This window comes from Capricornis sumatraensis, chromosome 3 (genome assembly GCF_032405125.1).
Source record: "Capricornis sumatraensis isolate serow.1 chromosome 3, serow.2, whole genome shotgun sequence".
Lineage (NCBI taxonomy): Eukaryota > Metazoa > Chordata > Mammalia > Artiodactyla > Bovidae > Capricornis > Capricornis sumatraensis.
In genome coordinates, this window is record NC_091071.1 from 161,689,818 (window position 1) to 161,705,912 (window position 16,095).

The window sequence follows — 16,095 nt, forward strand, 5'->3', positions numbered from 1 at the left end:
AAAGACACAGCTGTGTATAACGGACTTTTGGACTCAGAGAGAGAGGGAGAGGGCGGGATGATTTGGGAGAATGGCATTCTATCATGTATACTATCATGTAAGAATTGAATCGCCAATCTATGTCTGACGCAGGATACAGCATGCTTGGGGCTGGTGCATGGGGATGACCCACAGAGATGTTATGGGGAGGGAGGTGGGAGGGGGTTTCATGTTTGGGAACACATGTAAGAATTAAAGATTTTGAAATTAAAAAAATAAAAAATTAAAATTAAAAAAAATAAAAAAAAAAATGATACATTTTTTCAGACCAACAATATTAAAAAATAAGAGCCAATATTTTATAGATTCTATAATCCACATACTTTTCTTGAACTGCTTAATTATAATCAAGTTCTGGATATGAACAAGAAAAAACAATACATCTTTATTTTTAAAAGTTCATTCCCTTGGGATGATTTCTGATTGCATTTTCTATAAGCTGAAGTTTCTATACTTTTAGAGGTTTTGTCAAAGTAAAGCAGAGAGAATTTAAATGACATAAATGCTAACCCAGCAGAAAGTTAGCTTTTATGTTTATAAGAAACTTAACCGAGGCCTTACTGAGAGTGAGACAGAAGTCCAGGTAACAGTGAAAAAAGATACAAAAGCTAAAGGTGCCAATTAAAGGCTTCCGGTGAGATAGAAACAGTGATTTATGAACATAGTATTTGTAGAGTTTACTCTTTTAAACAGAAACAGCATCTTTCAGGGTAGCAGACCTCATATTTGCAGAGCGTACGTGTCCACATGACATTCTTCCCATCACACCATCGTTACACACATACACTCACACACACAAACACACACCAAGAAGGCAGCCAATGACTACCACGCAGTTTCCAACCACAAACCGCTGTCAGAATGTTTACTGCATTTTAGCTTTTCAATGCCAGATTAAGTGAAGAAGACAGCTGACACATTTAAGGGTTCACAGTTTAGGGCACCACAGTACATTCAATGTTGATCAAATTTACTGCATAACTAACTGCTCATCAAATTACACTAGGTGTTCCCCCTGCACCATGGAAAAATCTAGTTATCACAGCAAAATTTGATTCCAAAAAGAAATCTATCATGATCGAGAGAATGCATGCATTTCTTCAAATCAGGTGCTGTGGAATCTAGCACAGCTTTTTAAGGGTCACTGTTAAGGATATGATGTTCAATAAAGGAAACCAGACCGGAAAGAGTACTTGGTGGGCAGTTCCATGTAAACATAGTTCAAAAGATGAACACCTCCATCTCTGCTGTTACAAATCAGGATATGCCCGCCTTCAGGAGGTAGTGACTAGAGGTGATAAAAGAGCATGAAACGGTGATGGTCATAATGGTCAATTTCTTGATCCCAGGGCTGGTTGCATAAGTGTGTTCACTTTGTAAAAATGCGTCTGGCTGTCGGTTTCCCATTTCCATGCTTTTCAGTATGTACATCATGCATCAATAAATGTGGGTGCACACATGCACACACACAGAGACACACACAACATCAGGATGTCCTCCTAGTTGAGCAAAGGCTAAAGAAAGTGAATATAAAGAAGTCTTGTCCTTTACACGCTGATTCTCCATTGGCTCATGATCTTCAAAAGTGACAACGAAGATACATTCAAAAGTTGAGTTTTCACTCCTTATTTACATTTTAAATCTGTCCTAAGAATAGTTGTGCAGCCACAGAAGGCGGAGTCGGGAAGGTGAGGAACATGGCCACGGTCTCATAGCTAAGGGAAGGATGGAGATTTGCATCTCAGGTAATCCTGACCTCAAGGCCAGCCGTCTGCTTTGTAGCATTTTACTGGCCAGCCCACTGGAAGCGCAGGGTCAGGACAAGGCCTGCCACATTGGCAGAGAGATGCGGAATTCTCAGGCTGTTGGTGTAGACTCACTCTGTTCAGGAATCCCAAAGTAGAAGTTGCTATGGGGTCCTCTCCTTCCAGGAGGTCCATGAGAACATCCAGGAACAGGAACTGAACCCCAAGAGATGGAACCCAGTTCTTCTCACTAACAGCTCTTGACAACAGTTCTGGGAGTTCTAAACATCATCTATAGTAAGTTCCCACATACTAAAAAGTTCTGTTCACAGACCACATTCATAAGGCCAATTTGTTCCCAAGTCCAACAAAGTTAGTCGAGGCACCCAACTCACACAATTGGCTATATGGTACTGTACTATGAAGTGAAAGTGAAGTCACTCAGTCATGTACAACCCACCAGGCTCCTCCATCCATGGGATTTCCCAGGCAAGAATACCGGAGTGGATTGCCATTTCCCTCTCCAGGGGATCTTCCGGACCCAGGGATCGAACCCCAGTCTCCCACATTGCAGGCAGACTCTTTACCATTTGAACTACTAGGTAATCCCAAGGGTGTGTTGTGAATATTGAGACACCTTTATCACTTAGGAAAGTCCAAAGGTTTTAGGAGCTCAGTGCCAGGAAATGGGGACAACTGGACTGTAACAGGTTTATAATACTTTCCACACAAATAATATATAAAAAATGACACAAAAGTAAACATTTTTAACATACAGTAGAGTACCTCGAAAAGTGCAGGAGTACAGTACAACAGCTGGCACATAGAGGCTGGCATCGCGTGAACAGGCAAGGAGGGTTACTGACTGGCGGAGGGACAGGAGGTGGAAGACGGCAGAGCTGAAGGATCGTCGGCAATAGGAGACGGAGGGCAGGCTGCAATTTCACTTGCGCCTGACACTGATGACACAGGTTCCAGTTCTTTGCTGGATTCAACTCTGTCTACTCTCTTTAAAAAATGATCCAGTGATGTCTGGGTAGAGGCTCTTTTTTTCTCATCATGATGACACGGTAGCACCGGACTGCATTCTGAACGGCTGCAACAACCTTCATGTACTGTTCTATGTCCAAGTCCTGTGCCTCAGACACTAAGGCTGCCTCTTCAGACAAACAAAATCCCCTTGCCATGTCCTGCCTCGTGAATCTCTTCAGTTCTGCAGCTACTTCCTCTTGTCTCTCTTCGTCCTTCCTCTGGCTTTTCAGATCCTGGTGCTTCTTAGCATACCAGCTACATCACTGCTGCTTTTACACTTCCTTCTAGACACCCTGGGGTTGAAGTAAAAATACCACCCAACTGCCCACTCTACTGCCCTGTGCAGTAAAGTACATGAAAGCACAAGCATGTGCGGAGGATGCACGCACATGACAATGTCCTCCAGACACGCGAGCTAACAGTATGATCGGACATGAGAACGCACATTCGCATCTTTGAAAGTGTCAAACTTTATAATGTATATATAGTGCACTTACTCTATTTTGTAGATTATAAAGATGCTTAATGAAAGAGGTGGGTGGGTTCGTATAAGAGTAAAGCCATCTGGGGAAGATCAGCAGTGACTTTTTTTCCTCTTATACACACCTTTATTTTGAAATGCTTCTTGAGCAACTACTATATGCCAAGTCCTGAGGATACAACGTGGAGGCAATGATGGAGGCAATACCCCGGCCCCAAGGATTTCTCCCGCGTAAGCAGAGTACAGGCATGGAAGAGAAAAAGGCAACAGAGTATTAGTGAGGAAATAAAAATGTGGACAGAGTACATCCTTCTAGGAGAAAGGATAAGACATTCTCCTTCTCAACTTTCCATCATTAGAGGAAGAAACCCGGTATCATGGAGACTAAATACAATAGTGTCAGCAGTTCAATACACAGGAATTTGACCACAGTTTTTAAAATCACACTAAGCTCTTAACTCCAACTGTGTTTTATTATCACAGACTACAAAATAATTTTTTATAAAGGGCAACAAAAACACTGGAGCTCTGTGCTTCTGCCCTCCTGAGTAATTATCAAAAGACAGTTCACTATTCCCCGTGAAAACTGCCTGAGACTGCATTCTTGTCATTGCTGGAACTTATCTTTGTCCAGATTCTCTTCTGTTGACTCTCCAGGCAAGAATACTGGAGTGAGTATCCATTCCCTTCTCCAGGGGATCTTCCCAACCCAGGGATCAAACCCGGGTTTCCTGCACTGTGGGCAGATTCTTTACCAGCTGAGCCACCAGGGAAGCCTATTTATAAGCCATATAGTAGACTATAAAGTTAGAAACACCCAAATGAATTATTTTGCCTTTAGGATCAAAGAATTGTTGGCAATAGCGACTCCAATGAGTTTCTCAGGAGACTCTTAACCTTTCCTCTTGAAAGCTCATTTGACATTTTAATTCTAACTTCAAGTTGGCATACAGAAGATGGATAGGAAAAAGAGCCTTGGTTTTCATACTTGAGGGACTGAGCACTCACATTTCATACCGTAAGACATTCAAAAGTAAACAAAGGCATGAAGGACAAAGAGAGAAGAGATTTCATAGTTCTTCATTCTGTTTTATCCCATCAGTAGCCATAACTGCTCATCAATGTCTCTTTCCCTGGTTATTTGCCTGCAGCCATTACTAGGCTGATACCAGTAACATGTTAGGGACTTCCACTGGTGATCCTGATGCTGGGAAAGATTGAAGGCAGGAGGAGAAGGGGACAACAGAGGATAGGATGATTGGAGGGCATCACCGACTCGATGGACATGAGTTTGAGCAAGCTCCAGGAGTTGGTGATGGACAGGGAAGCCTGGGGTGCTGCAGCCCATGGGGTTGCAAAGAGTTGGACACAACTGAGCAACCGAACTGAACTGAACTGGTGGTCCAGTGGCTAAGACTCTGTACTCCTGCTACAGGGGCCTGGGTTCAGTCCCTGGTCAGGCAACTAGATCCTACATGTCAGTAAAGCTCTGTAAAGCATCTATTTAAAGATGACTGAAAGCACTTGCTTCTTGATACACTTTGAGAGGCACTGAATAAAATATATTTTTGTATCTCCTGTTCCTCAAAATGCCACTTAGTCCTCAATCACTTAAACCCTATGGGTTAATCTCTATTAAGATTTTAGTTGTAGCAACCTTGGAAAAAGGACTGAGCTGCTTTAGAAAGAAAAGGTAATAATCAAGCCATTGGAACAGCCTTGATCCCTAGACTCTGGCATTTCCCTTGAGTGAGCAATTCTTATTGTCACCCTAATTGAGTCAAAACATAAAGGCTTTCCCAATGCTTTACACGAGGGAACTCTTCCAGCAGATTGTATTTTATGAAATCTGTAAAATGCTAGGGGGCATATTAATTAATAGCTGCAATGTTAAACATTCATGGAATACATAATTAATTTCCAAATATCATAGCACTTTATAGTCGAAATACTAGAGAGCCGATTCACAGTCACTTGCCTAGAAAAGGAGCTTTTGTTTCTAAAGAAAAGCAATAAAGATTTGTGCAGTAGTGATTTCTGTTTTGCCAGCTGGAAAATATCTATTATCAGCAACTAAAAGGTTCATTTCTGTGTGGACAGCAGTAAAGCACTCCATGGTGGATAAGCAGGGGAAGAGGGTGGAAAGAAGGAAAATAAAGGAGAGCTGGAGGCTAAAATCGAGATTTGATTGTGGTTCTCTAGGTAAGTAAAAGATGCATTTGGTTGAAATAGCTTTGGACCCCAAATAAGCCACATACATAAGCAATTCCTCCTGCTCTTTCCTGGTCAAAGGTTGTTATTTAATTCATCCCAGTTAAATCTGATCTCAACTTTAATTACCATGCAAAGCTCAAACTCGATCCAGACTCTTCAGTTCAATTCACTCTAAAATAAAAACAATGACCACAAACAATTTCCTCATGTGGTTCCCAATTAGAACACCTAAATATCAGCCTCCTAGTCATGTATTTCTTTTTGTTATTTTAAATCTAGTCAAATTAATCAACTTAGAAATTAAAGAACAGGATCTATAAGAAACATTCAAGTAAGACAAACCAGGAATCAATGAACCGTGTATAAAACTAAAAAAGAGCAGAAGGGGAAAAACTAGAGATCTCTTCAGGAAAATTGGAAATATCAAGGGAGCATTTTGCCCAAAGATGGGCACAATAAAGGACAGAAATGGTAGAGACCTAGTAGATGCTGGAGAGATCAAGAAGAGATAGAAAGAATACATGGAAGAACTGTACAAAAAAGATCTCAATCAACCAGATTACTACAATGGTGCGGTCAGTCACTCAGAGCCAGACATTCTGGAAAGCAAGGTCAAGTGGGCCTTAGGAAGCAGTGCTGTTAATAAAGCTAGTGGATACAATGGAATTCCAGTAGAACTATTCAAAACCCCAAAGGATGATGCCATCAAGGTGTTGCATTCAATATGTCAGCAAATCTGGAAGACCCAGCAGTTGGCCACAGGACTGGAAAAGGTCAGTCCTCATCCCAATTACCAAGAAGGATAGTACTAAAGAATGTGCTAACCATCAGACGGTTGCAATCATCTCCCATGCTAGTAAGGTCATGCTTAAAATCTTGCATGCTAAGTTCTAGCATTATGTGAACTAGGAACTTCCAGATGAGATCTAACCAGTCCATTCTGAAGGAAATCAGCCCTGGGATTTCTTTGGAAGGAATGATGCTAAGGCTGAAACTCCAGTACTTTGGCCACCTCATGCGAAGAGTTGACTCATTGGAAAAGACTTTGATGCTGGGAGGGATTGGGGGCAGGAGGAGAAGGGGACGACAGAGGATGGGATGGCTGGATGGCATCACTGACTCGATGGATGTGAATCTGGGTGAACTCTGGGAGTTGGTGATGGACAGGGAGGCCTGGCGTGCTGTGATTCATGGGGTCGCAAAGAGTCGGACATGACTGAGTGACTGAACTGAACTGAAGCTGGATTTAGAAATGGAAGAGGAACCAGAGATCAAATTGCCAAGATTTGCTGGATCAGAGAGAAAGCTAGGGGATTCCAGAAAAACATCTACCTCTGTTTTATCGTCCATGCCAAAGGCTTTGACTGTTTGGATCACAATGAACTGAGGAACACTCTTAAAGGGATAGGAATACCGGACCCTCTTACCTGTCTCCTAAGAAACCTGTATGTGGGTCAGGAAGCAACAGTTAGAACCCAGTACGGAACAACTGCTTGGTTCAAGATTGAGAAAGGAGTATGAGAGGGCTGTCTGCTGTCACCCTGTTTGTTTAACCTATAATCTGAGCACATCATGGAAAATGCCGGATTGGATGAGTTACAAGCTGGAATCAAGACAGGTGGGAGAAACATCAACAATCTCAGATATGTGGATGATACCACTCTAATGGCAGAAAGTGAAGAGGAACTAAAGAGCCCCTTGATGAGGGTGAAGGAAGAAAGTGAAAGAGCCAGCTTATAACTAAATATTAAAAAAAAAAAAAACCACTAAGATCATGGCATCCACCCCATTACCATGGAAAATAGAGGGGGAAAAGGTGACAGTAGCAACAGATTTCCTGTTCTTGGGCTCTAAAATCACTCAGGATGGTGACTGCAGCCATGAAATCAGAAAATGACTGCTTCTTGGCAGGAAAGCTATGACAAACCTAGTGTGTTGAAAAGTAGAGACATTATATGGTGACAAAGGTCTGTATAGTCAAGGCTATGGTCTTCCCCATGGTCACATACGGTTTTGAGAGCCATAAAGAAGGCAGAGTGCTGAAGAACTGATGCCTTCAATCTGTGGTGCTGGAGAAGACTCCTGAGAGTTCCTTGGACAGCAAGGAGATCAAACCACTCAACCTTAAGGGAAATCAACCCCAAATACTAATTGAAAAGACTGATGCTGAAAGTGAAGCTCTAGTATTTTGGTCATCTGATGGAAACAACTGACTCATTGGAAAAGCCCCTGATGCTGGAACAGACTGAAGACAGAAGGAAAAGAGGGCGTCAGAGGATGAGATGGCTGGATGGCATCACCGATGCAATGGACATGAACTTGGGCAAACTCCAGGAGATGGTAAGGGACAGGGAGGGCTGGTGTGCTGCAGTCCATGAGATCGCAAAGAGTTGTACATGACTGGGTGGCTGAACAACAACAGGTCATGTATTTGTCCTTGCTATTTTATATCTAATTAAATTAGTCAACTTAGAAATTAAAGAAAAGGGTCAATAACAAACATTCAAGACAAGCCAGGAATCTGTAGAATAGTTAAATTCATTTTTGTTGCTGTTGTTTAGTTGCTAAGTCATGTCTGACTCTTTTGCAACCCCATGGACTGTAGCTCACCAGGCTCCTCTGTTCATAGGACTTCCCAGGTAAGAACTTTGGAGTTAACTGTCATTTCCTTCTCCCAGTGATCTTTCCAACCCAGGGGTTGAAACCATGTCACCTGCATTGGCAGGTGGATTCTTTACCACTGAGCCACCGGGAAGCCCAACTCTTACTGAATCCTTGAACACAATGAAGGCATTGAGTCGGGCACTCCTGAGAATTAGGTCCTAGCACTTTCTACCCTCTTATGATACCTGGAAGAAAGGTGGAGATCATGGCCCAGCTTCTTCAACTGTGTCTCTTGCCTCCACTTCCTGGGAGGCAGGTGGTTGTCAAGAGGCAGTTACATTGTCAGTGGCTTCCAGCTTCCTGATCTTAGATCAGTGTTCTTGAACTCAACAGTGCCAGGGGCCTCCTGAATCCCACTCCTTCAACCCTTCCAGTACTTCATCCCCTGTATTAGATCATTTTCCACTTTTGTTTTCTGCAGTTAATCCTTCTGAGTGGCCCAGTGCTACATGTTGGTAAACCAGGGCTGAAGTGGGAGAAAAATCAGTTGATGGGTTGTCATCACTGATTCTGATTCATGCATGCATGCATGATCCACCCGTACAAGAATTTATCAAGTATGTACTACATGCCAGACAGTATGTAACTGCTAAATAGCTTTGACTTTTCAAGGAATCAGGGTAGTGATGGGAGTAAAAGAGAGAGCTGATAACGTCCATTAATGTCAAACCCTCTTGTAAAGGTCCCTTTACAATGTCCCAGGTTTGAAAGCTCTGATAACTGGTTAGTATGCCTTCATCTCTGTATCATTTACCCATTCTCTCTATTATCTGCTACAGTTCCTCCTGTAAAACATTTTACAGAGATGAAAGCCCTGTGTAGGACTTTCCAGAATTATTTCTCTTCTACATTGAGTATCTGTAAATAATTATTTTTACTAGACATCTTACAATACAAGAAGCAGCATACTCCCAGTTAGACACAATTAATATATGACTTGTTAGGAATAAAGTATACTCTTTCATTCTAGAATATAAAAATTAAATTATTTTTTTTTAAGCGTGTACTAAAATCCATGCAAATATTAACTAGCAAAAAGGGCATTCAATTGCCTTTAAAAAGAGCCAGGTGTTTAGACTGCCACAACTAAGTGTAAAAGAATCTACTATAAGTAAGAATCACAAAAACACCCTGTGGTTAAAATAGGACCTTCCTGGTGATAACAGTGGATAAGAATCCATCTGCCAGTGAAGTTGACATGGGTTCTATCCCTGGTCTAGGGAGATTCCATATGCCATGGGCAGTTTAAGCCCGAGAGCCACAGCTAATGAACTCCTTTGCCACAGCTACTGGGCCCATGTAGTGCAACTTCTGAAGCCAAGAGAGTCAGTTCCCAGGCAGGTTGATCAGAAGTCCAGGGTCTCCAAGGAGAAAGGGATCTGGGGCTCTTGAGGAGACAGGGCTCTAGAATTCTCAAGGAGGAGAAAAGGGCAAACATTTTTTTCCTACATTCCTTATTAAGGATTATATAACAACACTGTCGGAGAAGGCAATGGCACCCCACTCCAGCACTCTTGCCTGGAAAATCCCATGGGTGGAGGAGCCTGGAAAGCTGCAGTCCATGGAGTCACTAAGGGTCGGGCATGACTGAGCGACTTCACTTTCACTTTTCACTTTCATACATTGGAGAAGAAAATGGCAACCCACTCCAGTGTTCTTGCCTGGAGAGTCCCAGGGACGGGGGAGCCTGGTGTGCTGCCATCTCTGAGGTCGCACAGAGTCCAACACAACTGAAGTGACTTAGCAGCAGCAGCAGCAACAACACTGTATCCTGCTTGAGGACAGTTTCTCGTTCTTGAAAACCTTCTAGCTAATCCTGTTATCTTAAAATGTATATTATGGGAGTGGGTCTGGTAAGATCTTTCTAATGTTAGTTCTAATCCTGTTACTTAAAATGTAAATTGTGGGAGTGGGTCTGGTAAAATTTTTACAACCTTGAGACATTCTTGTTTGATTTATTGTAATAACCAATTAAAAAAGTATATAACTCCGTTGCTTAGGCTAGTAAGAGGGGCACTCTCCAATCTCCTTCTGATGTCTATGTCAGAAGCTTTCTCTGTCCGTTTTTATACTTTAATAAAACTCTGCCACACAAAGCTCTTGAGCGATCAAGCCTGGTCCCTGGTCCCGAAGTTAAATCTTCTTCAGAGATTATGAATCCAACATCCTTCACCATAAGCTATCAAAGCCTTGTGCCTAAAGCCTGTGCTCCACAACAAGAGATGCCTCTACAATGAAAAGTCCGCACATCGCAGTGAAGAGTAGCCCCAGCTCACAGCAACTAAAGAAAGCCTGCTCACAGCAACAAAGATCCAGAGCAACCAAAAACAAATAAATAAAATAAGTTATTTTAAAAAATAAAGGCAAAAAAAAGGAAAGACATATTCATGAAGTTGGTTTAGTTTAAAAAAAAAGTTGAGTTACATTTTCAAGAAACACCAACCAACTCTCTTAATCTATCAGATAGTTATATTAACCAGACAACCTATACATCAGCCTGATATTCACAGTGAGTAACAATGGTAACCTTTTGGCTGGAATCCTTTTGCATTTTTATTGGCACATGTCAGTAGCAAGGACTTGCTTTGTCCTTCATGAACCTGGTACAAACAAATACAAAAGATGCATAATGTTCACTTCATGTGCAGCTAACTTATATCTAACCTTTAAAGCCCCAGGTGTATCCAACCTGCTTAAAGTTAATCCGTTACCCCAGCGTATACTGATTTCTTGTCATTTACAAATATCTGCTGCTTGACAGACAGATTGATTAGACAAGTTTATCAGTAAGTTGCTTCCTACTGATTTCAAGGATGGGTTTACAATTCTCAACCTCGTGTCTTAATATTTAGGTATTTATTTAGTGCTTAGTCATCAAAGGGTTTCTGCTGCAAGCTGATGGTTCAGTTCAGTTCAGTCGCTCAGTTGTGTCTGACTCTTTGCGATCCCATGAATTTGCAGCACGCCAGGCCTCCCTGTCCATCACCAATTCCTGGAGTTCACCCAAACTCCTGTCCATCAAGTCAGTGATGCCATCCAGCCATCTCATCTTCTGTCGTCCCCTTCTCCTCCTGCCCCCAATCCCTCCCAGCTGATGGTACAAGGATGGAATAACAGAACCATGACTTAAGAGATGCATGAGTGAGTGAAAGTTCCACGGTTGTGTCCAACTCTTTGCAACACCATGGACTGTAGCCTGCCAGGCTCCTCTATCCATGGAATTCTCAAGGCAAGAATACTGAAGTGGGTAGCCATCCCCTTCTCCAGGGGGTTTTCCCGACCCAGGGATCAAACCTGGGTCTCCTGCACTGCAGGCAGTCGCTTAACAATCTGAGCCACCAGGGAAACCTGGAGAGATGTGCAGTGACCATCTGTTTTGAATCAGGTGCTGTGCTGTCCGCATTTCATTACATATATGGTTTGATAAAATCCTCACCACACTGATGCTGTGATGATAACAGCATCCTACTGATAAAGGCGATAATGACTGAGTGATTAAGTCACATGTGAAAGACACACAGCTAGTGAGTCCCAGAGCTATAAGTCCCTCCCATTTCCTACATCAAAGGTGAGTGAAGCTACTCTTCAGTGTCCTTCCCTGATCCCTCAGTCACACAAGCCCAGAAAGACTTCGGTTTCCCCTATAGAGAAACAAAAAAGGGAAATATTTTGAAAGATACAGATACTATCAATTTGGTTTATTACCTCTGTCTTAGGTTTCTGCACCTCAAGGCCAAGGTGAGAGAAAAAGGCTTAACACAAAGAAATGAACTTTCCGATTCTCTAGTGGTACAATTCAAAGCAACACTGAGGTTTCCATGTTGTGGGAGGTAAGCCTCCCTCAAATTACAGCATTTAGGGAAAATTGCCCATCTTGCATTTTTTTAGACAAAGGTTTCATGTCTTCATATTTTTACTGCACAAATTTGGAGCAATTTCTGATTAACAAATTCCTTTTAAAATGCTTTCTATGCGTGGTGTTTCAGAAATCCAATTACGATTCCATTATTGGGAGGCTCAAATCAGAAAGTGAAGACATGCTTGCATAAAATTAACATACCAATGGTTTTTCTTGCATTGATAAGCAAATTTCTTTTCGTATCAGAAATGATTCATACAAAGATGCTCATTATAGACATTAGAATCTGTCAGTACATCACACGCTGTATATCCCAATCATGCTGCACCTAACATTTGCCCAATGCAAACAGACTTATAAAATGTCTTTTACTAAAAAATGCTTCTTTGGGATACGGGTATAGTCAGAAAAAGTCTTTCATTTGTAGCCATAAAGTTACCCTTCACCCTTAAATGTGTAATAATCACAGGATTTTTCTGATCTATTTGGTTCTACTTGATTTGATTTCCAAGTGTTCAGGTGAAGAAGAGATAAAAGTAAGAAAATTATATAAGCTTTACCTTATAGGTGACTTTTACAAGGGAAATCTGTAACTACATCAAATGATGTTGGAGAATGGTCATAGGAGTAATAGAGCGATATCCATAAGCAAAGTCTATAATTTTGTCTATAAGCAAAGCAGCCACATTTGTATTAGAATTACTCTTACAAGTTTAAGCAGACATTTACTTGGAGGCTGGATCTAAGGAAATACCAGGCTTTTCCTTCTTTTGCTTTGGGGAAAAAAAAAATGTGATTAATTTGAATTAGGAAAGGAAATCACAGTTCTAGCACTTGCTAATACTTTCCTTCATATGACCCATTTTATTGAGTAAAAGGGGATGGCACTTTCTGGAAAGAGTCAGCATGAGTCTAAATAATTTGTTTTGGCAGCAATATCCTTGCTAAATGGAGTGAAGACAATTTGGAGCCTTCACTCAAAAGAAAGACTCTTGACTCCGCGATTTTTCCTTAACACATCATCAATAAAGACATCACAATTTCACCCACTTGAGGTCCATGTCATGGGGTAATTTCACTAAAATTGACCACATGACATAAAGAAGAGAGCTTGACAATTATACATCTTACTCAGGACTGCCTTACAGTTCTTAACTTCAGCTTTAGAATTCTCTTTCCCACCTAGGGGTTCAACTGAAAGACAGCGATGTGAGGCTCTCTAAGGAGAATCAGACGGGTAATATCAAAAGCACTGTGGAGTCCTAAGTACTCAATGCTTTCAGAAACTTGAGTCTGGGTTATATCTCCATGGGAAGAAAAACACCATGCATGTGTTTGGTCAGAAAAGAAAACAATTTCTGAACCGTGCCTCTTAACCCCTCACTAAGGATTCCCGTAACGTGCCTTTGTACTAATAACCCCACAGTTGGATCTCAAGAAGAGAGATCTGCTTACAAGAAGGCATTCAGATGTGTCATGAAAAATAAACAAGTCAAAAGGGGAGGGCAAAGTAAGAACATATGAAACACACCATAAACCTCCAACACTGGGAACTCAGCTGTGAAAATAGCTTGTTAAAATCACATCGGATTTGATTAAAAAAATAAAACATTTCTACAAAAACAGCCACATTTGAAGTCCAACCACTGCTACAAGATAAAATGTAGCCTATAAGGAACTTTCAAGATAGAAATACATGAAGTGTTTAGGAAAACAAAGCTCTGCTGATCTTATGTGTGAGATCACACTTTAGCCCATCTATAAGTGTCTTACTGAAAACCTCAAGTTGAGCAAGTTTGACTCGGGGGGAAAGCATCATAGAAGCGGCACATGTCCTCTGTCTAATATTCTCCACCACAAATGGCCATGCTGAGTTCTGAATACACTGAAGAAAGTCAGGAGAGCTATAAATCGTGGTCTAGAACATTTTGACTAAAATTCTGAGCATAGGGGACTTGCCTGCAGTACAGGGGTTAAGACTTAACCTTTCAATGCCAGGGTGCAGATTTGATCTGGGATTGGGTACCTAATATTCCACATGGCTGGTGGCCAAAAAAATAAAAAATAAAACATAAAAAGAAGCAACATTGTAACAAATTCAATAAAGACTTTAAAAATGATCCACATTGAGAAGAAAAACAAAAAAGTCTAAAGAAGAAAAAAAAAAAACAACTCAGCATATTAACTTGGGAAATCATTGCTAACATAGCTGTCTTGGGTTGTCTTGGCAGTTATAAGGGAAATATATGTCTTTAATTAGAAGTCACTAACTTTCTTTCTTTGCCAATTATCTCCATCTAAAGCATGAGAATCAGATAATACATGAACCCCAGCTTTTCTGTCTAAAAGGATTCTTAAGTTGGCAACATCAAATACAGTTCTTCTGAAAAAATAAAACAGTATTTTAAAGAGGCAAGCATAATTAGGAATAGATTTCAACTAATCGTAATGGCTACTTAGGCTCTTTTAAGCCATTCTGTAGAAGAACCTTCTAATCAAATTTTCTCCTGTAGGTAACATTTATAAATTCCTCTTTCCTTTCTCAACCTAACAAACCTAAAGCTGTCCACTCTATTTGTACTGAAGAAAATGGAACTTGCGTTGAAACCACAATGGTCCAAATCTACACAAAAGAGAAACAATGGGAAGTTCTCAGATTTGCTTTCAATAAACAAAACCTCTGCTGCAAGTTAGATGGAATGTGGGATTCATCAGAATTGTTCTGAAATGTGAACTAGGAATTCTGTGAGGTCAATCTCTTGTTACACGGCCACAGTCTCTTGGGTCTCTTACCACAGACATGAGCTTGAAGTCCCACAAAAATGCAAAACCACGCTTCAAGGGGCCGACGGAAGGATGAGTCTACACTGCATGTCACCCAGAATGCTCCTGCTGTGGCCTGGGCACTTATCAGTCTCAGAGGCCAACAGCTAGCAATGGTCAAGATTTGTCCAAAATACTGGGATTCTAATCTCACTTGCAGAATAGGGAACCTTGCACAATTACATGCTGTTATTGTTCAGTCGCTCCGTCGTGTCCAATTCTTTGCAACCCCATGGACTGCAGCACACCAAGCTTCCCTGCCCTTCACCATCTCCCAGAGCTTGCTCAAACGCACATCCATTGAGTCAATGATTCCATCCAATTGTCTCATCCTCTGTCTCCCCATTCTCCTCCTGCCCTCAATCTTTCCCAGCATCAGGGTCTTTTCCAATGAGTCAGCTCTTTGCATCAGGTGGCCAAAATATTGGAGCTTCAGCATCAGTCCTTCCCAAGAAGATTCAGAGTGGATTTCTTTTAGGACTGACTGCATATTCTGACCCATTTCTTCATTTATAAGATGAAAACTATACATAAGCATTCCTTCTGAATTTGTTACACCAAATTATGCCTCTGTAAAAAGGAGACGCCAAAAGAAGAGGAAAGATCTATTGTGGTTAAATAAATTTGGAAAACATTGTAAAGGGGAAACATTCCTTAGGACTGGACTTCTCAGAGCCTTTAACTGAAGTCTACTTGTCCACAGTACTAGGATACAAACCATCATTAAACATTTAGGGAGTTTCTATTTGTTAAAGTTGTAGGTGCCCAATAGTTCAGTTCAGTTCAGTTGCTCAGTCGTGTCCGACTCTTTGCGACCCCATGAATCGCAGCACACCAGGCCTCCCTGTCCATCACCAACTCCCAGAATTCACCCAAACTCATGTGCATCGAGTTGCTGATGGCATGCAGCAATCTCATCCTCTGTCATCCCCATCTCCTCCTGCCCCCAATCCCTCCCAGCATCAGAGTCTTTTCCAATGAGTCAACTCTTCACATGAGGTGGCCAAAGTACTGGAGTTTCAGCTTCAGCATCAGTCCTTCCAATGAACACCCAGGACTGGTCTCCTTTAGGACAGACTGGCTGGATCTCCTTGCAGTCCAAGGACTCTCGAGTCTTCTCCAACACCACAGTTCAAAAGCATCAATTCTTCGGCACTCAGCCTTCTTCACAGTCCAACTGTCACATTCATACATGACCACTGGAAAAACCATAGCCTTGACTACACAGACTTTGTTGG

General features: G+C 41.5%; 1 protein-coding gene across 1 annotated transcript in view; it reads right to left on the minus strand.

Moving 5' to 3' along the window:
* Positions 1-16,095, minus strand: part of PID1 (phosphotyrosine interaction domain containing 1) — a 273,957-nt gene that overhangs the window by 65,552 nt on the left and 192,310 nt on the right. The window lies entirely within an intron of this gene.